Source organism: Pristis pectinata, chromosome 12 (assembly GCF_009764475.1).
Source record: "Pristis pectinata isolate sPriPec2 chromosome 12, sPriPec2.1.pri, whole genome shotgun sequence".
NCBI lineage: Eukaryota > Metazoa > Chordata > Chondrichthyes > Rhinopristiformes > Pristidae > Pristis > Pristis pectinata.
This window is the reverse complement of record NC_067416.1, coordinates 14,622,232-14,645,973: the sequence shown is the minus strand read 5'-3', so window position 1 is coordinate 14,645,973 and position 23,742 is coordinate 14,622,232. Positions and strand designations below refer to the sequence as shown.

Below are 23,742 nucleotides of genomic sequence, written 5' to 3'. Positions count from 1 at the left end.
GGTTATCACATTGGACCTTAAGGAGACCTACTCTCTCCGTAGCTACTTTTTTACTCTTAATAAACTTATAGTTTCTGTTGGGAATCTCCTTTATTTTCTCTACCAGGGATATCTTATGATCCTTTTTTGCCCTCTTAATTTCCTCTTTAAGTGTAAACGGAGTTTAAGATGAACAGTGTCTTTCCCTTCACAAGTTGGGGGCTCCCTCTTCAGTTTTAACGAGACTGCCCAGAAATTTTAATTCTTCTGATCTTAGGAAAGAAGAACCCCCCCCCCCCCCACCACCGACATTTTTTTCCTATTTGACAATTAAACAAACTGACGATTTAATTTCACCACCATTCTTTTTTTTTCCTTTTTTTAAAAAAATGGATTCTTGGCAGACACTCTACACTGGGCTCAAACGAATCTGCTATCTCAGTACTACAAGGCATGAATAGTCACTGCAATCTCTAAATGAATTACCACTGTCTCAACCACTCTGGCTTATTTGCTTCCAACTGAATTCTAATCTACATTTTGCAGCTCTACAGCTATGTAAATTTACCTGTTACAAGCCAAATTTAACTTAATAGCTGTGTTTTAAGACATAAATTACACCGATCCTCCTGTGGCAGTTAGAAATTGATTTTGTACCAGTTTAACTTGTACTGGCATCAGTAGTCTTGAAGTCTTACTTTGTATTCAACTGCATAAGAATTAATAATTTTGTCTTTGACTTAAAAGCAAAAGAAATCGGGGTGGAATTTCTCTTGAAAAGTTCACTGCAAGTGAATTTTACCCAAAACCCAACCATGATTAGGTCTTTTGTATGTAAGTAGCAGATTCCTGCATTTCGACCTGGATTTTCTTTGTATATGACACATGTACAGAGAGGCTGAGAGGCAATGCAATAACGTTAAGTGCAAGATTCTTTTCCACAATCCAGATCTGCAGACAGTGCAGGTCACTTGCTGAACTAGGCCTTAACTGGAGAGATCAGACCCGCTTAGTATTAATTGAATGTGACTCAGTGCTACCTGGTGTGCAGGTAAATAGTTGGCTCGTTCCCCACCATACATCTGTCAGCACCCCTCCCACCTCAGCAGATTAATTGTTAATATCTATTGAGTCACTGCTCATGCGTTGATCCAAATCTCAATATTCTACCCAGACTTCAACTCCAATTATGTGTGGGACCATCCACCACCCAACAGTGGGTCCACCAACCCAATCCCTTGAACCTGAATGTCCAAATCCCCTACCATATGATTGCACATGCAATCCCTCTATGCTCTTTTCCACCCATGTCTCCTCCCACCAAAACCCTCTTGCAACGATGCTTCAGGCCACCCAGCACCCAATTGCCCAACCCCCCCCCCCCCCACCTTCACCTCTCCCACCCTGACACAGGCCTCAAGTCCAAATCTTCCTTGCTGATCTGGTTCTCTCCCTTCCTGCTGAGACCTGAAGACCAGCTATTTTCACACAAAGTGTACATAGCCTGTTCTTTGGCATGCGATGCCTTGGAGCTATTGCATGATAATGTTTTGATGCTGGGTGTCCGCTAAATTGGCACAGATCACCGGCATAGCTCTCCTTCAATGTGACTTCCTGGACACTGAAGAATTTTTAGCCCACTAATGACAAAGACGTACCATTGCAAAACCATTGCAAAGATGGTAGGTTAATTTGGGTTTAAAATGGGCAGCGTGGACTCGTTGGGCCGGAAGGGCCTGTTACCACGCTGCAAGTAAAATTTTTAAAAATATTTTAAAAATTTAAAAGGTCTCAAATTTCCAAAGGGAAAGCTGCTGTCTTCCAGTAGTGGATGCTCCAGGTTATTTGTTTATCTTACATTATGTAAGATCAATTAAGTTGATGGGTTTTGAAGCAGCTGTGAATCTGATGTCACAGAAACTGCAGTGATGTGTAAAAGGGATGCTTTGGTCAATATGCTCACCTGCAAGCTTCAGTAGTGGACCTCAGTTACTGTTGAATTGCTATTATACTTGTGCTCTGTGGAGCACTTGCAGAAACATTTGTTGTCTGGAGGATTGTGGTGGGGAGCTGGTGGCAACATTGGGGTGAAGGCTCATGGCTGAAAGTCTAGTGAGGTATTTAGCTGTCAGAGGCCCAACTGGAGCCATCTTGTGGTGCACTTTGGTACTCTCAGAAGGGAGTGGTGGTGGACCAGTTCGGCAATCAAAGTGGTCGGTAGTTTTGTCATCTGCAGTTTGGGTGGGAGGAGACATGGGTGGACATTTTGTCCGCACAGTAAGGGATGGCAGAGGGTCCAAGGGATAGAAGACCAATAACTGGACTTGATTTAGTGGGGTCCTAGTTCAACACACAGTTAATGAAACCTCGTTGTTCCAGGAGTACTCAAGATGGGCACTGCCAGGTTAAAATAGACTAATTTTGTGCATGTATGTATAGAAATCTGATCAGTAAGTACAGGTCACTCCAGGAACTGCCCAGTCATTTTTCTAAAATGATGTGAAACAGCCCAGAAATGGTCAGAACCACATTTTATTTCAAGGAAAATCTGCTTTAATTATGTAATGACGAAATGACAACTGCTGTGCAATTGAATTTCTAGGCTAATGTGTCTAACCTCTGTGGTTCTATTATGGATGGATTTGTGCTGAATTGTCAAAATCCTCCTCAACCGCACCCTCATCTTCATGAATTTGTATTAATAGATTGTAGCATCATTGATATTCCCCTGCTTTGTTTGTCAGACTGAATTTCAAAGCTTGTGCTCTCTTCAAAGGTAATAGTTTTTTTTTGAAAGAAGAGCTGCTTATAAGTTGAGTAATTCTCTCATCTTGCGAAGATGCATCGGATATGCCACACTCAAGCTAGATTTTATGTAACTCCTCAAAGGCTGTATTCTATTTTTGTTGCAAAGCAGTTCGCTAAGCAGCTTAAAATTGACAGAAAGCATCACAAAAGGATTCAAGCATTTTAACCATTTGTAGCCTATCTAATGATGCCTATCCTGTATTATTTTGCTTAATACCTTGCCTGTTTTGTTTGCTCCAGTGAATAATTTTGTATTGAAATTATTTTCATATAAGTGCTGTCTTGGGTGATTGATGTTATCTGCTGACTAAAGTAACAAAGATGTAATAGAATTCTATATGTGACATAGTGTTAACTTTATAGTAAAACTCAACTGAACTGTAGATCCCATACATTTAAGTGCATTAAAGATTATACTTTAGGGCATGGCAGGTGTGGATTTACCAATGGAAGTTCACTGTTAACATGTGTAAGAATATTAAGCAGGCAGCTAAAGAGTAAACTTATGGGAATCTTTTCATATTTACTATTTCTGGTTCAATTCTCCTATAGCTTTCTCTGTGGACAATTAAGTTCAGCCTACTATAAGCTATGCTTTAGTTGATTGAGATTGCCATTGCTCATATACCTTTTTTGCCTCTACTGTAATTGCATCTGATGATTCTTTAACAGGCTTACATAATTCTGTCCTTCCAGCAAAATTCACATTCAAGCTATCACATTTTGTCCCTTTACTTCTGATCCTAATATGATCAGATAACATTTAATTTTCATGGATGTACTTGTAAGTAAATGGAATTAATCTGTCAAAATCAAAAATAACTTGCATTTACAGCGTGTTTTTTTTAAAAAAAAGCAAGGGCTAGTTTAACATAGCGAATTGTCGCAAGGCACTCAATAAGTGATACCAATAAAAGTGTTTTGGCACCAAATCTCCACAGTATTTTTCATCTATCACTTCCATAATTCCTGACATGCACTGCATCAAATTCCTCCTTGGTCCCTGTCCTGCCCTGTTTTGGTAACCTTGGAAGAGATTCCAGTGCAAATGACCACAAATAGAGAGTGGCAAAGAGGTGGAAATATTTAGCGAGGTAATCTTAGAGCTGAGGGATACAGCAGGTGAAAGTATCACTAATACAACTGGAGCAAATAAAAACAGGGATACTAAAGGCCAGAATTCGATCCTAAAGGTTTGTGTAGCTGGAGGAGGTTACTGAAAAAGGGTCAGGGAGGAATGTAACACAATGCGGATCGGGAATGATGGAGGTGATGGCTGAACAATGCCACGGAGATTTGGTGGCAGAGTTTGGATGAACACAGAGTTACATAGGACAGAGGATGGCAATACATTGGACTGGTAAAGTCTGGAAGTAATGACAACCTGGACAGAGGTTTCAGCAGCAAATGAGCTGATCCAAGATCAGAACTGACCAATGTTGGAAGTAGAACTAAGGTGGTTTTGGTGATGGAGTGGATAAGGGGTTCCTTATCTGAGAGCAAGACACAACATCAAGGTACGCTCAAGTTCAGACGGTTGTAAGCCACTGACGAAAATAATGGCCAGGCAATAGGAAGGACAAAGATGACAACTTCATTCTTAATATTCAGATGAAGGGACTTTCTGCTCATATTGTGTGTTAGCCAGACAACATGACAAATCAGACAATGGAGGAGAGTTAACATTCATGAGGATGTCAAATTGACTTGTTTCCTGCAATCAATTTAGCCAATTATTGTGGTATTGCTACTTTAATGACAACTTGGCCAAGAGTGATAGCATCAGTAGTTATACGGCCTGTATCCTCAGAGGGAATCTGCTACTTTACCAGACCTCCCGGTCTATGTCTAACACTTGTTTGATGATTGATTGCCATGGCATTTAACTCATTACCATTGCACCAGCTACTGAAGCATAAACCTTGCAGTAGCAACTCATTTGAATGACATGTATATGATGTTGAAAATCCTTCTGTTAATATTTTCACTACCATGGTATTTATTTCTATCTGTAAAGGCAAGTGTACTGGATGAAAATTACTGGTTGATGTATTTCAAAGTGACAAAAGAAAATTAGAGTATTGTTGTTTGCACAATAACCTGCTCCAAGTATGTGATGTCACCGTACAATTATTGTTAAAATAAAGAGAGAATCAGGCCCTGTTATCAGAGAGTTAGTATTAGAGTCTGTATGGTACTCTTTGCATTATAAAATAAACCTTATGAATCTGCCACCACTGTAGGCAAAAGATCTTTTTGTAAAATTAGCTGTCCCTGAGTTAACCAGCAGCTATAATTACCTTCATACAGTAAAGATGCCCTTAATCTGACATCCGATTGTTTGGAAGTCCAGGTGGTTTGGCATCTAGCTTGCTCATTAGTCCAGGTTGTGAGTCAGAGGGGTCCAGAGTGTGAGCAAGGTGTGCAGCTGGAGCTTGGAGTCCAGAGCACATCCTTTAAACTCACCAATTTATTACACTACCGTGCAACAAGTAAGAATAGAGAAGTAAAAGTGTGCTTGGGTTTTCATCCAATGGTCCAAGCGTCTGATAGTCTGGCACCACCAAAGTCCCAAAGCTGCCAGATTATCAGAACTTTTCTGTAGAATCATAACTTGGGCTGAAAAGTCCAGATTTCTCTAGCAAGCTTATGAATTTGTTTTGCAACGGTCACTGTCCCAGATTGCCGATTCAGAAAGAGGTAGTTTGGGAAAGAGATGAGCAAACAAATCTTCTCGAGCTTCTGGTTGCATGACACTTTAACTCTCCTTCCCACTCCCACACTGACCTGTCTGTCCTCGGCCTTCACCATTGCTACAGAGAGGCTAAGTGCATGTTGGAAGAGCAATGTCTCATATTCTGCTTGCTTGGGTAGCTCAAAACCCAATGAAATTTTCCAATTTCAGGTAACCCACACCCCCAGTGTTCTTCTCCCACACACACTTACCTGTCCACCTAGTTCTCTACTTCCTGTGTTCACCTTTCCCATCTCCTGTCACCTCCCCCACCTTGGTCCATCTGCCCATCATCCCTCCCGATCTGGTTCCCCTGTCACCTATCAGCCTCAGTGCCAACCCTCCCCCACCTTGGTCCATCTGCCCATCATCTCCTCCCCATCTGGTTCAACCGATCAAATACCAGCCTTTGTCCCACCTCTCCCTCATCCTGCTGTACACTGACCTTTCCTCTTCCGTCTTGGTCCTGATGCAGGATCTTGACCCGAAACATTGACTTTCACCTTTTACCTCCACAGGGTTTGACCTACTGTGTTCTTCCAGTATTCCAATATTGGTTTAAACAATTCACTATCCCTGCCTCACTTTTGTACAGTGGTGATCGGAATGTTAAGTTACTCTTTTGAATAAAACATTATCCTCTTGGTGCAGGTGATCTTGGCCTCTGAATTAACTATTCTGTTGAGTTCCCCTTTTGGTCGTATTGAATAAAAATACTTCAGGGTCCAGACTACTGTGGAATGCACTCAAATGATTTCCCAATGACTTTGAGTACAGTTTCACAGTTGTTCTCCCTAGATTTCCATTGAGTTCAACATTTTTAAGTGATTTGCATTTCTCCATGAGTTAACACTTTGTTAGCTTAATTTGATCTTAAATCAAAAACATTTACACGAATTAAAACAATTTCCAGGGCATACAGGTAAACGCCCTGAAGTATAACACATTGTTAAACACAACTGTTTGGTGTTTCAGGCATCTAAGAGATCTATTAATTCCTTTGCTCCACTTCAAGGATGTAACCAAACCGAGTATGACTTAATAGAAAGTAAACTAACTGGATATAATACATGAACAGCAGTGGGACATTTTTTCTTTGTTTGTTGAATGAGTTTAGTTGTTGACAAAATGCTAGTTGTGAATATAACATTTTTTTCTCCAATTTAAATTCAAGAGCAGAGTACATTTGGCTGAAATGATGTAGCAGAAATAGAGAAATGGGATGTAGCTTCTTCTCTATTGTTGTATCAGTGCGCTTTGACTCAAACTTCAAAAGACTCTCCCTGTCACAACAATATGACATTTCTATTTCTTAAAATGTGAGCTGATAATAGGCATCCAGTTCCTTGGTGAATGATGGAACTGATTGTGTACCTCTAACCTGTGAGATTTAGGATTATAAAATAGCAAAGATAGAGGAAAAGGATGAATTAGAGTGGGTGAATCTAAAATCAAGTACATAAAAAAGAATAAAGGGAGGGAAAGGGATTAGATCCACAGAGGAAAAAAAACAGATGGAAGGGAAAATAAGAACTTTTTTTCAGGAATTTGAGATTTTTGACTTTAACTAGCTCCTACAACTCACAACCTAAAAGAAAGAGATTCCACATTTTAAATTGTTCACTATCTGGGCCAGGTATGTTAATTGGATGTTTTTCACTGTTATGACACTATCAAAAGGGTTATTTGCACAATTATTCAATTTTGTGTGCAATTTATAGCAAATGCAGAATTTTAATGACATTCATTAGGAGCTATGAGACAAAAAGTTAAAGGCAGAACAATCTAAACCATTGAGAAACACGGTGGCTTATGGAATATCTTCCTTTCCACACATACCTAGTTAATTTGCATGCTAATAATAGCATGTGCTGTTATTTTATTTCTAAGAAATTCCTGTATTATATAAATTTGAGATTTTTTATTCATTACTATCTCCCTCAAGGCGAAAATAGAAAAAGTTAAAGTCCTTCAGAGAACCAACATCGTAAATCAAGTTTTCTTTCCTGCTCAGAGAAAGGCTGACCAATTCTATGCTTCAGGCTGTTCTCAGTGTTGACTGTTTGCCTGTGGTTGCTCTGCTTGCTCAGTGTATATGCATACTCCTTTTTTACCTAACTCCTGCACTGTTTGAAATTCCTGCCTGCTTATTTTGTGGAGATTGCACAGTGGCTCCTCACCTTGTTGCTTGGAAATGTTTGTTGGGAGGGGAAAAATGAATACAGATTTTGGTTGATTTCACAAAGTACTCTCAGTCTCACTTGTATTAGACACTGCATGGAACAAATCATATTTTTCACAAATGTACATAAGATTAAAAATGTTCCTTTATTATTGGGGTTCATGTACTAATAATATAAATGAAAATGCATAAATTATAATAATACTTGTAAAAGCCTCTTTTAGCTGACAATGACTCTTTATGCTTTGCTCCCTTTTCCAGCATTATTACTCTCCACCATCTTGCATAACTACCACAGTTTAGTGAATAAACTTGAAGGAGCTGTCATTTGTCTTGCACAGTACATCTGCTGGGATAGATGACACTGAATCATATAGTTAATGTATTGAGACAACATTACTAATGGCTGTAAGTTTTAGAGCACTCGCTAATAAATCTAAATCTTGCTATTTGCACGGAGCAAGATCATCAGTCTTGTGTGTGGCTGTTTCTGCCAATGACGATAGACTATGCATCATAAAGCTTGCTTTTTTAAATTTGTAAATATTTTCCTTATTATCTATCTATTCCCTTCTTTGTTTTGTGGAAGCTGAGTGTAAAACCCATCCCCTCATTTGCTCAGTGAGCAAGTCGATAATAGTATGGACCTCAGATTCCATGCACACACAAGTACGTGTGTGTTTGCATGCTGCAGCTTGGCTACTGAGGTTTGAGTAGCCTTGGTTTTGGACTGCCATCACCATAGGTTGAACAGTTTTCCATTATTCCTGAAGATTCTCCTCTCCCGCAGCATGTTTTTTGGTGGTGAGGTGCAGCATTGCAATGAGAAAGATTGAAAGATATGTCAGCCTAATGATGCAGCTTTGTTTGGTGCTGAGATTTACTCTATTATAGGTTCAATGGATAGGATCATGGCTTGAATTCCATCACAAAGCAAAGCTCGACTAGAGAGAGGTTTCTGTGGGCAGCAGATTTCAAGGAGGGTGTTCCACAATTCTTCCCAGTTGTTGAAGTGAAGGCTTTAGTGAGGTCGCAGAAGGTTCTGTTCAGTGACTGGTGCTGTTCCCTGCGTTACTCTTGGAGTGTTGCACAGTGTGGGTCATGTCACTGGGGCCAGGAACAGGGCCAGGTTTGCGGCTGGTGCCAGGGGTCAAGGACGTGAGGAGGTGTGAGACTGGAGCCCAGGGATGGGGAGGACAGGTGTGGGTAAGGCTGCAGTAGGTGTGTGGTTGCAGGCTGGAATTGTAAACATGGGACTGGTATGTAGCAGAGGCGGGGAATGGGAGCCAGGAGTGTAGCTGGAGCAGGGGTTGGGGACATGAGATTGTTTGCAGACAGAACTCAAGACTGGGTTTGCAGCCACCATTGGGAGTGGGAGACTGAAGGGCAGAACAGTGGGTGAGAAACAAGGAGAGAAGAAATGGGCAAGTGCTCCATGTCTTGTGCTTGTGTGTGTGGTATCTGCCAATTGTGCCTAAGCGTGCTTACAATGTGTGAGCGTTATTACCCATGCAACAGAGCATAGCCTCCAGTAGTATAGGTTCTTGTTACTGACCTCTGTCTGTGACAAGTGGTGGCTGTGTCCAGCGTTAAAAGAAACCATACACAGCCAGCTTCCACTCCTTAGTATGAAGGTTGGTACCTGGAATGTCAGGAGGCTGATGGATAGTCCCTGCAGTGGCAAACCTGAACACAGCTACACTGTCATAGCTCAGGAACTCTCGTTTTGACAGTGACATTGCTGCCCTGACTGATGCATGATGGGCAGGAGTTGGTCAGTTTACAGAGCAAGATGGTGGATACGTCACCTTCTGGATGGACAAACAGGAAGACTAAAGTCATCTTCACTGAGTGAGAATTGCAAATTGGCTATGTTAGGCAGGCCATATTACTTGCAAACCCAACGCCAGATTCTCAGAACAGATACAGGACAATGAGTACTGTCTGTTCTGAGATGAGTTTGCAAAGTGAACAGAGGCAAAGATTCAAGGATGTGTTCAAAGTCTCCTTGAAGAAATGCAACATCCCTTCTCTGGAATCTCTGGCTCATGACTGTTCAAAGAAACTAAAGAAAGAGCATTTGGGATGGTCTTGAGAACCCTGAGGCTATGCATCAAGAGCACACAAAAGTTCTGTGTAAATGGCAGAGGGAGTGCATCACCTCACAAACTGCCCACTGCCCACCCAAAATGGCACCTCCTGCTCCATCTGTGAAGAGTCTGTGGCTCCCACGGTGGCTTCATTAGCCACCTCAGAGCCCACAAAACCAGAGTGGAAGCAGGTCATTTTCTTGATCTCAAGGGACTGCTGAAGAAAAAGTGCATCTCAAATCCTTAGCTCTGCCGGCCTGCATCTCAGCTGTCTAACAGGAGATGCCTCCCTACAGAGAGAGTGAGTGAGTGAATGGAAGTTGTTTGGTTGTTGTATATTAAACATGCTGAAGTTTTCCTAGTTTAAGATATCCAGCTTACCCCAAAAATGCCCTTAACTGTCTAAGATATGTTGGTAATTATCTGCCTACTTTCTGACTCCAGTTGCGGTACTCTGGAATACTGATTCTTAAGCTCATATTTCTCATATCCCTGCTTTTGACTTGACTTTGGAGTGACATTCAGAAAGCTGAAGCACATACTTGAATCCAGTCCATATTGACATTTTAGTTTTCTTTCCCTAGCTGACAACCCAAGAGTGAGCAGGATGGAAAAGAAGAAGAGAAAGATGACAGGTTTACCTCTGGAGCACACAAATGTCAGAAATAGTGGTGCTGTCAGTGGCTGTAGAGAATTCTCCAGCCCAGATCCTAACCACAAAGCTGAAGGTATCAATATTGTGTCAGAAAGGCATGACAGGACGTGTATTTTTCTTTCCCTTTTAGCTGTGCAGAAACCACCTTCACCGTGACATTTCTTCCCATTAATTTTCAGCTTCAAGCAATGGCTGCAGCTTTATCCACAATTTTAAATACAGTGCGGACACAAAAATAAGTGAAAGCAACCGTGGGAATAATGAAGGTCCAGACTTTTCTGTCAATATAATACCGAGGGTAATGATGCTGAATTTTGCTGCCTGTGGTTCACAGTGTTCAGCCACTGAAAGCAAAGTAAGCTGTGGACTTCGGTTCACATGCTGGGAGACCGGATCTTACTGACTCGTTCATATGGGCAAAGCTGTCAGTTTTCTCCACTGCTGGTCTCTACATGGAGTCAAGTAGTGGGCATAGACTTAGTCGATTCCCTAGCATAATGCTGAAGAATTGGCACTTGGTTTCTGCTTCAGCTGGATTTCAGTGGGGCTTTCAGATGTTCAGATAAGGGATCAAAGTACAGAGTTATTTTACTTTAGCTTGATATTTTTATTTATTTAAAACTTTTCATGTTTTAATTAACACTTTTTGAAGCATTTTGCTTTTTTAATATTCACTTCAATTTTAATAGTTACATATCTCCATTTTAAAAATGCCTTTTCGTTGATTAGCACAGAATGACATGTATCTGCATAGAAGATACATGCTTCTAAAGTTGTCAAGTAATTTCAAGTTAAAATAACCTGTTAACTTTGTGGTGCTTGTTACTTACTGCCAGTCAACTTCTGCCTTTAATTCAAGGGCATTCTTATTCCTTCTGGTTAAAATTATTTGCAATTTTAGAAATACTAAAAATGGAGAGAAAAGTCATTTTGTCCTTTTTTTTTCCTCTTTGTTCAGCCTTTTTTTCTCTTTATTTCTCTTTCTGCATCTTTGAAGTTAAATTCACCCTGTCTTACCTGCCTCACCCTGCCTGTTTTGAAGTTAAATTCACCTTACACTTCCACCTTGCAACTTCAGCTATTAATCATTCAATTTGATTAGTTAAGGAAATAGAATATTGCTTAGCCTGTTTCTCTGGTTCCTGATGTCCTGCCTGGAATAACCATTGCTTGCTCTGGGTGTTTTTAATGTTATTACCATCTCTCACTTCTATTTGCAAAGCTACAACTCCTCCTAAAAGCTTTGAGGCACCACAGTTAAATATGATGAGCAATGTTACCAATGATTCAAGATCCTGAAAAAGCAGTGAGGATTGAGCAAAGATATTTTACTTTAGTTTGCTTTTGTTTAATATTTTTAATTGTTTTTCATGTTTTAGTCTGTTTTAATGTTAATTATTCACATTTTAACTTATTTGCTTCAATTTTAATAGATTTTAAATGTGTCTGCTGGAGACATTTAAAATCTGTTAAATCAGTGGTAAATTTCAGTCCTGACAAAGACCCGTCCCTAGCTTAGCCTTCTGTCAGAAGCGTTTCAGGAGTAGGGCTTCCACATTGCCACTACCAAGGCCCTCTTGGCATACAGAACGTGCTGCAGGGCTGTATGGAGCCCGTGAGGTGCACCCTCTGTATGCGGCTCAGATTAGCACAGGTCTTTGAAGACTAGGGGACATCTGAACAGTACTATCCAGTCCCACAAGTTCTTCAATATTACAATGGTAAATTTGGTAAAAGTTTCAGTCCCTCAAACCAAGGCATTCTGGGAAAAAAGTTTCAATTTCAGTGTCCCACAACTGACAGAGAGAGTGGCAGCCTTATGACGTAAATAGAAGATGTAACATTAACAGCAAGCACGGAACATGCTTCAGTGGTGATTCCAGGTGCACCATTTTCATGAAGAGCATAGTACTTATGCTTTAGTGGCAGGCACAGTAGTGTAGCGGTTAGTGTAACAATTTACAGCGCCAGCAACCCGGGTTCAATTCTGGCCGCTGTCTGTAAGGAGTTTGTACGTTCTCCCCATGTCTGCGTGGGTTTCCTCCAGGTGCTCCGGTTTCCTCCCACATTCCAAAGAAGTACGGGTTAGGAAGTTGTGGGCATGCTATGTTGGTGCTGGAAGCATGGCGACACTTGCGGGCTGCCCCCAGAACACTCTACGCAAAAGATGCATTTCACTGTGTGTATCGATGTACATGCGACTAATATCTTATCGAAATCATGCAACTTTACGTAAAAAACCTTGCTAATACAATTCACTAAAAAAAAAGCGGAGGTCATCATGAATCTTTCAACAACATCACTTACAGTGATTTCTCCAGATAGCTTAACGTACTCTTGCCACTGAGTGAATTTTATAGTTGAATGGGTTCAACAAAGCTATCAAGGAGGGTCCAGGTTGAACATAGATAGTTTTTGGAGATTGTATTAAAAGTTGTATTTGATTAGGATTGCCCTGTTGGATTTCTGATAAATATTATGCGTGTAAGTAAGAGCTCAGAAGCAGAAAATACCTCATCCAAATATACTAAATTATGAAATAATTAAAAATTCCGATGCAATTTATTACTTGGTAAGTTTTAGTCACATCCAACCAGAACATCACACTGTGGTTCAAATAATGGCATGAATCCTCTGGAGAAATGCCTGGAGTTCTACATGGAATCAGCAGCATTTCCCTTTGTAAATATCAGGAAATCTGGCACACTCACACTAGTGTGCATGAACACAGAATTCCCATACTTTCTGCTGGATTTTTTGCTGGGGTTTGGCTGGACTTTGCATCGATGCCAACCTTCAATAATTCAGTAATTATGTGGTTTGCTCTGGTGAAGGATCAGTGGCTTCATTCACTTCAGTGGAAAGAAATAGCTGCAAGGGAGAAAGGGCTCATTTTAAGTATTTAACCTTAAATATTTTCTCAATTGAAAGTCACCCTTTTTGCATTTTCATTTTTAAACATTTTAACAGTTTTAATAATATTTGTTTATTAAGAACAATAGATTTTGAATGTTTCCAAACATCAAAGAAATTTATAAATATTCAGAGTTTTGACAGTCGTCTAAGCCAGGGGTGTGGCTTAGCCAGCTGTCAAAGTTTTTTTGACCAGATGTGAGATGCTTTTCACTGCTGGATGAGGTTTGATCCTGCTTTGTTGAAAAGTTAGAGTCATAGAGTAATGTACAGCATAGATATAGGCCCTTCGGCCCAACCAGTCCATGTTGACTATGGAGCCCACCCATCCAGTCCCAATTTCCTGCATTCGGCACATATCTCTCTGACCCAGCCGCTGCATATACCTATCCAAGTGCTTCTTAAATGATACTGTTGTACCTGCCTCAACCACTTCCTCTGGAAGCTTGTTCCATATACTCAAACCATTCTCTGTGTGAAAAAGTTGCCCCTCAAGTCCCTTCTAAATCTTTCCCCTCTCACCCTAAATCTATGCCCCCTAGTTTTGGACTCCCCTACCCTGGGGAAAAGACTGCTATCGTCTACCTTATCTATGCCCTCATGATTTTATAAACTTCTGTAAGATCACCCCTCATTCTCCTACGCTTGAAGGAATGGGGAGAGGTTGGCCAGACCTAGCCTGGCCAACCTCTCCCTATAACTCAGGCCCTCTTTTGGGATTTAGACAAAGCAATGAAGAACCAACAATATATTTGCAGTTGGTAAATCCACGAAAGGTTAGTGTGAATATAGTGGGTAGAAGAACAGTAATCCTGGACAGCTTGTTGCTACCAGGAAATTCTAGGCCATGTATAATTCTCCAAAATGTAATGACATTTTGGGAAATTCTTCAAGTTGAGCTTTTATAATTACCATGGAACCTTCTGTTTTCTCTTCAACAACACTTTCTGGGCTATTTCATATTCCTATTTTAAGGAATATGCAGTCTTCATTTAATTTACAAAATTCAATTGGATAAAATGTGCTTACAGCATTTTATTGACCTTCATCGCCTCAAAATCTAAACAGTGAAGAAATGTTTTAAAATATTGGATTCTGACAGGAATATGCTAATATTCCATCTGGCTGGCCACCAGTGTTCTACAAAAGAAATCACAAATAAATCCATAATCATCAGCTTTTTGCAAAATGGAAATGTACAGTTGCGTTAATTAACTATAATAAGTCTCACTCAATTAATAGTCGATGTCGCTGTGGTCTAGTAAATATTATCCTTGAATATCAGTTACAAATTCTTCAGAAAAGTTATTTTCTTTCTCCTTACCTTCTCCAATGTTGCCTGTCATTATTGTGGATCATTTTTGAGTTGGAATGTGTGTAAGATAGTCTGAGGTGCAGATTATTAAATTCTTGCTGCTTTTTTTATAAATGTTCACAATTCATGCATTGCTGATATTGGAAGGAATCCAGTCAATTACTTTCTCGATCTACTGTCATGCCAAAATTAAGTTGTGTTTAAATGTCAGACAAAGGTGACAGTCAAACTCTTAATTGAGTCTATTTTGACAAAATTGTTAGTGGTAAAGTTCAAAGTTCATTTCTGATACCATTCATTAATTGTTCAAACCCTAATAAACTATTGATTTTAATGCCCTTTTCCTATTGAAGCAATTTATTACTAGTTCTTGACTTTGAATAATGATAGCCGTGTATTCCTTCTATCATATGAATATAAGATATTGGACAACAAATTAATGTATGTTTTAAAGTTCATCATTTTATAGAGCCACACACTATAATGTTTCCATTAATGTGCTCAGAAATTTTGATAATCTAAACTAACAACCAATTAATTGTTCTTTCCATTGAAAATTGGATTGAATTCATTTTTTTTCAAAATAATCATTTCTTGTGTCAGGGAATACTAAATGTTATAAAATAATTATTTTAAGACAAGAATCTACTGTTTTCCAATTTGCTCAAAGACTTAAAAAGGCAGAAAAAGCTTTAGAAAGTTTCCCATGTTATATTGATCAGAAAATGCTGCTTGTTGGTAGAGGTCTATCATACACACTGAAGATAGGATAAGCCCTTGAAAGAGAATGGTTTGACACTTGAGAGAGAATTATCTTTAAAGCCTTTTGTTGGGGGGGGGGGGGTGGTGGGAGGAAGAGTGGGGATTTGAATCTGGTTGGCTCTCTTAGGAACTGATGTAGACTCCACAGGCTGGGTGAGCACTCCTGTACCATAACAATTCTATGATTTATCATTTCTGTTGCTCAATAACACTGTGCTCCTGTTCATTAATTTTTGTGATCTACTTAGAATCAATAAAAGATGGATGCTGAGTACCCTAGGTGAATCTTTATATTGATTTTGAATTGGTGAATAGATATTGTTAGAATCCTGTTGAAGAGCATTTCCGAATCTGAAATGGCATTGGAAGACAAATGACCAATTTGTTTAATGAAATCCAGTGTATAACACAATCTTGAAATGCATAACAATAATTGACATCATAATTTAACAACAACGGGGTTTCACCAAATGTCGTATAAAATGTTTTCAATTTTATTTTCGAGGTTTAACTTGCACATTTAACGAAACTATTTAATAAATTTATTGTGCATTGCCAGCAAGAGGATTGCATGATCCATTAATATTTGCTGGCCATTAATGTTTTTGCTGGAAGGAAATTTGTTCTTCTCTGAAGCCATCTGAATGGCGCTTAGAAAAAAGTTTGATTCCATCCAATGTCATTTTTCTGTAGGACAGTTTTCTCTTGTTACTATATTCTCCACTGTCACCTAGAAGCAATTTCTTGACAATTAATAATTATACTAAGATTCTGAGAATTAGTCACCAAATTGCAGATCAGACAGAGGAAGATGGTGTGTTTGGTTTGAGTACATATTTTACTTTGTACTTGGCTGTATTGGGGTTCAGTCTCAAGAACCCTTTATATGATACTTAAATTTTGATTGACCCAAATCTTACCCTTGGACAGCCTTCTGAATTTTCGGATTGTGCTTTTTCACATGTTTCTACATGGTCCTTGGAATAGAACACTATCTTGTTTTGGAATTTCAGTGCTCCAGGTCTGGAGTCCCACTGGATATCAGTAGAGAAGGATCATATGAGTCAACACCACATCAGCCGGGATATGGAGACAATTTGTGAGAGTCAAATGTCACATAATGTCTGAGGATTGTCTGGCAAAGATGAAAACAGGAAACTAGACTGTTCCATTCATAATCTGAAATATTTCCTTGTTACATGTTCATATTTAAAGACTTTGCTATTGTTTATGCTCATCATATTTTGCAATTGTTTAATAATTTTTCTGCAGAAATGTAAGAAGTTGGTAAAAATAATTTCAGTTTGCACTCTGTTTATCTTTAGTTTTATTTTTGGATGGCAATGAGGATGAACAATCCCTGCTTCTTGGTAAATTAGCTCCATCAAGTTACCATATGTCACATTCCTTTCTCTCTCTGGAAGATCGCTTATAACACCACAAACTACTTTGTAGAATGACAGCTTGTGTGGCATTTCGTAATAAATTCAAGGGAAAAGTTCTGCTTAACTTCCTTCACTTTGGCTTTCTATTTTCTTAATGTCATCTCTTCTTGAAGTAGCAAATAAGGTCACAGTCTTAAAAACTTGAATCGAGTCATGCCAACATTTTCTTCATAGTGCGATAATGCCTGTTCTATGATCTGTTGTCCAAAAGTGCTGTAAAAGATGACTTTACCTTTGGGTTATACAATAACAATATTGCTGCTTTCGATTTGTACTTAACCCCCTACTAATGTGACTTGACACAAGATCAGGCTTTGACACAACCTGTCTGGAATTTTTTTTAGATTCAAAGATGTCAAAAAAAATGAGTAAGTACGATATTGGGAGCCGCAATTTTGTGCATCAAGTTTTTAAAAAATTGTTGCCTGGCAGTTAGCTATCCAAGAAATTCAACAAACTCACTTGCAGGATAATGTGCAAGTCATTTGAGAACAGAAGTGGTTATGGGGTGAATTAATAAAAAAAATATCCATAATTATAAAGAAATGGGGCAGAGAGAATAAACATCCGTCACATCAAGGGGCAGAAATATAAGTAACTATTTCAAACATTTTTTGTATATTTTGATTTGTGACACAGTGGAATACACTACCGAAGCTATTGAAAATGGAGGCATTGCCACCAATTTAACAACAAGATGGATAGAAGAAAGGGACATGGGAGTACAGCATGTAAATAGATTGGTTCATTTGTAGCAGGAGCTTTGTTTATTGGTTGGGCTAAGTGATACAATGCTAATGATAATACACACATTTAGAAAATGTAAATATTCATTGAACAAAGCTTCTAGATTGCTTGAAGTAGCCTTGGGTGTCTCTGGGTGATGTGTCTATTCCATTGATTAGTCACTACCAATTGCAGTGCCTGAAGATTAGAACCTAGTTTTGTTAAATAGATTTGAATGGCCTCAAAATTGCACTTGTGCCATTATTGATTCAGATGCTTGGCAACATCCCTGTAGATCTCCTATTAGCTCTTATTAGTGTTTTTATCTCTGCACGCAGTTCATTCAAACCCTAATGACCATTGTCCTTTACATTCTATCCAATTTGCAACTCTCCCTTGGATCCCATGGCTTCTGCTTTCCAGGTCCAGCTTTGTTAAACTCCATACAGATTACATCCAATGTTTTTTTCCTGATTGTTCATCCTCCTCCTTCCTCAAAAACTCCAATCAAATTTGATATTTCCTGCATTGTTCCTGTGCTGCTGCAAATATCAATTCCTGCCCGCCCTCAATGCTTCTCCAAGCATTTGCTCACCACTCCTGTTAGGTAACTAAGAAATATAATTGAAAACATCTGAAGTTGCAGAGGAACAATTAAGGTATTACATTGCAAGGATTACCTTTAACATGAGTTTATGCTTCATCTCATCTCTGTATAGGTGTTAATAATTCCCAAATGAAAGCAAATTAAGAGACTACAAGTGTCACTGACTGTTCAACCAAACAACAATTGCATCTGTTTTAACCAGCTGATTGAGTATTGAACCCAATTAGTTTTGTCTGGGATTCATAGTTTTACAGAATTACCAGTTTGCCTCTTTTACCTGAGGCAACCAAAATATATTAGATTATTGATGTGAATTGCTCATCATATGTTAGAATGTGAAGGCTTAAGAATGCAAGTTCACATTGAGAACTGAATTCATTATTCATTCAATTATTTGTGATGGGTTTTATATCAACACAACTTTAAAAGATCTATTCACAAATCTAAATGGAAAGTTTAATTTAGGAGGCTATCTTTCATTAGCCAGCATGGTGGTATGATTGGTTTAGTTCCATGGTTATATTTGGCTGCTATAACTGGGCATTCCAGTTGCCTGCCTCTTTAATTCTCCATCCCATTCCCAGTCTGACGTTTGTCTTCAACATCCTGCACTGCTCCAAGGAAGCTCAGTGTAAACTTGAAAACATCTTGTCATCTGACTAGACAAATTGCAGCCTTCCAAATTCAACACTGAGTTCAACAATTTTGGATTATCATACTCAAATCAATGTTGACTATGTCAAATACTCCACCCTCATTGGCCCTCTTTGTAATCTCTTCAAATAATTCAAGTTACTCAGATACTGACCTGTTACAAATCAATGCTGACTATCCTTGTTAATTTCTTCTTTTCCCAGAATATCCCTCAGAATTGATTCCAATAATTTTCTCACTACTTAAATTGAAATTACTGACCAATAATTCTTCATTTTATCTCTTCCTTTTCAAAGAACAATGAGATTGTTAACAGTCCTCCAATTGTCCGGTACCAGTCCTGTAACCAAGGAGGAGTAACAAACTGTAATCAGAGTTTATGCAATTATTTTCTTTGCTTCTTTTAACACCATGGGATTTATTTCATCTGGGCCTGGGAAGTTATCCACTTTCATTTATGCTAATTCTCTCAATCCTTCATTTTTTACTTTGCCAATATTTCACACTTCAACCCTTTACTACAACACTGGCACATCCCCTTTGTGAACTCAACTGTAGTATATTTACCAAGGACGTTACCCAAGTCCTCTGCTTGTATGCTGATTAAGGCCCAACATTAATTTCTTGCTCTTAATGTACTTAAACATCTTTTGGATTTTTAAAAATTTTACATCTCAATATTTTTCTGTACCCTCTCTCTGCTTTCTAAATTCTGCCTTGTTCACTCCTAAATTTACTCTACTTTTCTAGGGTTTTTGCTATGTTATGCTCCTGTGTCTGACATGCGCTTTCCTTTTTTTTTGTGCCTTGTCTGCACCTTGTCATCTGGAGGACTCAAGAACACATTTGCACTGACCTCCTTAAAACTCCCTTTTAATTATCTCCCATTACTCTGGGATAACTTTACCTTTAAAAAGCTGTTTCCAATCCACTTACCCTTGTAAGAATGTCATTCCTCCTATTTTATCTTTGTCTTTTTCAGTACCTGTGCTACATCCAACTGAATTATAATCACAATAAAAAAATGCCCTTGCACTAATGGACAATACCTCCATGTTCACACAGCTTTATTCCCCAAAATGAAAATCACAACTGCCTCCACCTTCAACCTAGGCATGCTGCATACAGGCTAGAAAAAATGTTCTCCTGAATGCAATTTAGGGGAACTTGATATGATAAGGTATATATTCAACCAAAGAATGTAGAATTAAAGTTTCCAGCCTACAAATGTGAGAGCTCACTGTTCCACCTCTGCATTCTGCTGTTATTTACCCATGAATGCACAAACTCTGCAGATTGTACTAGGTGTGGGGTCCATAGAAAAAGTCATAAAGACTGAATTTAAGGTGAACATCTTGTGCAAAATCCAAAAAAAAAACTCTAAGGGCATAAAGTTTGATAATTCACAAGTATTTTTATGTACACACACAGTAATATCTACACATCCATACATTGTCATCATGTAGTTTGGATTACTCCCCTTGAATTTAATATTAGTTTCAATCTTAATGTTTTATTAGAATGAAAGAGCAAGTTAACGCCCTGTGTCATTTTCCCTGACATACGCAAATGGATTTGGAAACCTCAAACAAATGGCTCTCCCTCCTGAAGGAAGTCATTAGTTCAGCTACATAATTGTTGGTAGAAATCAGATGGATTGATGGTCACAAATGCATTGTCTCAAAACAGTAAATTGTTAGCTTTTGCACACAGCAGAGGCCCACTGAAAGATAGGGACAGATCTGGTTATGTAGTTCTGAACAACAATATGTCCAGAATTTCCACATTCATGCTATCAAATGGAGACATCCCAACCTTACTGTTAGATTTAGAAGGTTCGGATCTGTTAGTTTGCTCTCCCTCACCTTGTCTTGCTGTGATTCCCCAGGCTAAACATGATTTCAATGGAAATTGTAGTACTGTGGATTAGGAGGCAAAGGTCCCCTTTTCTGCACTCAACAAATGCCCATATTTAGCTGGTCCAGTTGTGAAGGGAAACCTAGTTAAGTTACTTTAAGTATCTTGTTTTAATGTTTTTAATTTTGTGTTTTAATTAAGTTTTTTAAAATTTGTCTCTGTAGAAGCTTTTGGAGCAGAGATTCCACCATGCGCTTCTAGAGGTACTGCACCCACTCAGGCCATGTTCCTGCTGTCCAAAATGCTTGGGGCCAGCTAGTTTTCCCTTCACAACTGGACCAGATAAATATGGGCATTGGTTGAGTGCAGAAAAGGGGACCAGTTCAGTAAAATCTTGGACACAAGAAGGTATAAACTCTTGCTGTAATTCTTTTATATTGACAATGTACAAGCAGAATAAGCAACCAAAGTGAAACGTGTAATAAGACCCACCTCATCAGAATTCTGCTCTGTAGAACAGAATCTGCTCTCCTCATCTCTGCTCCTGTACTGATCAATAAATCCTGTCTTCAGGTCCTCCGTAATACATGTCAGGCAAAACGAATGGTTGTTTAAAGGATTGTAGAGAAACATTTGCATTCCTACTGCCCTCTTCAAATACAGCGAAGTATCTCAGAGTGCATGGCAGGATGTTTGATCCCTAACAAGAGAAGGAAAACAAAAGACAGGTCAGGTAATTGAATGCGTGAGGGATTTAAACCTGCTTCTGCTGGTAGGGAAACAAGATGCAGCTGTTGACATCCAAGTTTCAAAAGATATGAAGGAGTTTATACACCAGAAGGAGGTCATTTCATAAAGGATACATGTCTCTGAAGCTGTTTAAAAAAAATTCACCATTTTGTTCCAGATTATTTTTTCAAACATATATTTGTTACTGTTAGAAATAGTTTGATGTTAGAGGAGCAGAAGATGAAATAAAGGATGTTTTCATTCAAGATTGTTGATAGGATGTGGAGAGTGATTTTTGTAAGTCCTTTTGTGGGGGTTTGTGGAGCCCTTGAATGAGGAAGACCCTGACATAGATCAACATAAAGATGCAGAGGCACAGCATTAACCATAGTCTTACTGAATGTTTGAGGAAGCAGAGGGGACCTTCTGTGGCGTTCTTCTCCTCAATTTGTTCATTGAGGACTTGCACATGTGTTTATTCATGTTGCAGGAAGAACTGATGGCTGTGTATTGTGACATCATAAAGATATGGGCAAATAATGCTTTTATTAAGCCACCATTCTTAGCAACCAGATAAATTCTTCTCTGGTAACTGTCATGCATCTGAAAATTAAGCTAGCAACTGAGATTCTGTCTTGATATTCAGTATCTTATTCGATCCAAAGATTTACACACATTAATTAGAGAAAATTCTCAATCTGTCTGGTTGGTTGCAGTCCAGGGCAAAGGATATTGGAGACTTCCCTTATCCTTGTTGAATATTTCCCCTCCAGTTGGATGCATGTTCTTTCCGTGACATCACTCATTAAGAAAAGGTACTGTAAGGCATTATCTGGAAACAAGGAATTGAGAAATATTGTATAATCTTTAGATAAATTTGACTTTCCATAGGGCTCCTAATTGTTAAATTCATACCTGGAGATTGCACATTAGTGCTCCTACAGTGCAAGAATTGGTTCATACCAGGATCAGTGGCCAAACTTTTGAGGATGGTATTACCAAGGCTCTTCACGGGAAGAGCCATCCATCCAAGGTTAATTTGAGAGGTTAATGATAATACTGGATTAAAAGAAGATGCTTATAATATGCCTAAGAGTTGGAAGTGTTTTTGAAACTAACAGTTAGCCAAAAAAGTGATAAATTAGGTGAAGGTAGCAGATGAGAATAAATTATCAAGAAATATAAAAATTAGTTGCAAGAGCTTGCCAAAATTTAAAAAGGGGAAGAGTACAAAAATAAATATGGGACCCTTAGAGGCAGAGGGAAGAGAAAATATGTGAATGAAGAAATGATTGAAATGTTAAACAAACAGTTTGCACCTCTCTTCATGCTGGAGGATACAAAGGAATTTCCTGTATTTTTGGGGAACCACGGGTCTAGTGAGAATGGGATACGTCATTTATTCAATCTTAGTAGATAGAATGTAGTAGAATAAATAGAACTAATGTGACCAAAAGTTGACATGTACCGTGGATGAGATGGCCTGATTTCTATGGTCCTAAAAGAGCTAACCATAAAGTTTTGGTGCATTTGTGGTTTTCCAAAATTCCTTCAAATCTATAACAATCCCAGCCACTTGCTTGGTAGCACTGCTACTGAAGAAAAGGAGGGGCAGAAAATGAGGAACTTACAGACCAGAACTCTACAAACCGATGATGTTTGTGGAAAATGCTAAATCCATTATACCTGATGCAGTAACACTGGGACATGGTGAATATGACCAGATTTTATGAAAGGGTAAGAGCTCTGCTCCTGCTCCCACCCCCACCCCTCTCAGACCCAACATGAATAGGGTCCCCCTTGTCCTCACATTTCATCCTACCAGCCTACGTATCCAACACATCATTCTCCACCACTTCCGCCATCTCCAACGGGACCCCACCACCAAGCATATCTTCCCTTCTCCACCACTTACTGATTTTCCCAGGGAATGCTCTCTCCGTGACTCCCCAGTTCACTCCTCCCTCCCCACCCATCTCGCTCCCACCCAGGGGACTTTGCACTGACCCTGCCATAGGTGCAACACCTGCCCCTACGTCACCTCCAGCCAGGGACCCAAACAGTCCTTTCAGATGAGACAGAGATTTACCTGCACCTCCCCTAATATCGTCTACTGCATTCGGTGCTCCAAGTGTGGCCTTCTCCACATTGGTGACACCAAATGCAGACTAGGTGATCGTTCCACAGAACACCTACGCTCCGTCAGTAACCGGGATCTGCATCTCCCCATTGCCACACTCCCTCCCACTCCATCACAGAAATGTCAGTCCTCGGCCTCCTCCACTG

General features: G+C 39.2%; 1 protein-coding gene across 1 annotated transcript in view; it reads left to right on the top strand.

Moving 5' to 3' along the window:
• atrnl1b (attractin-like 1b) overlaps positions 1-23,742 on the top strand; it is a 610,807-nt gene that overhangs the window by 438,781 nt on the left and 148,284 nt on the right.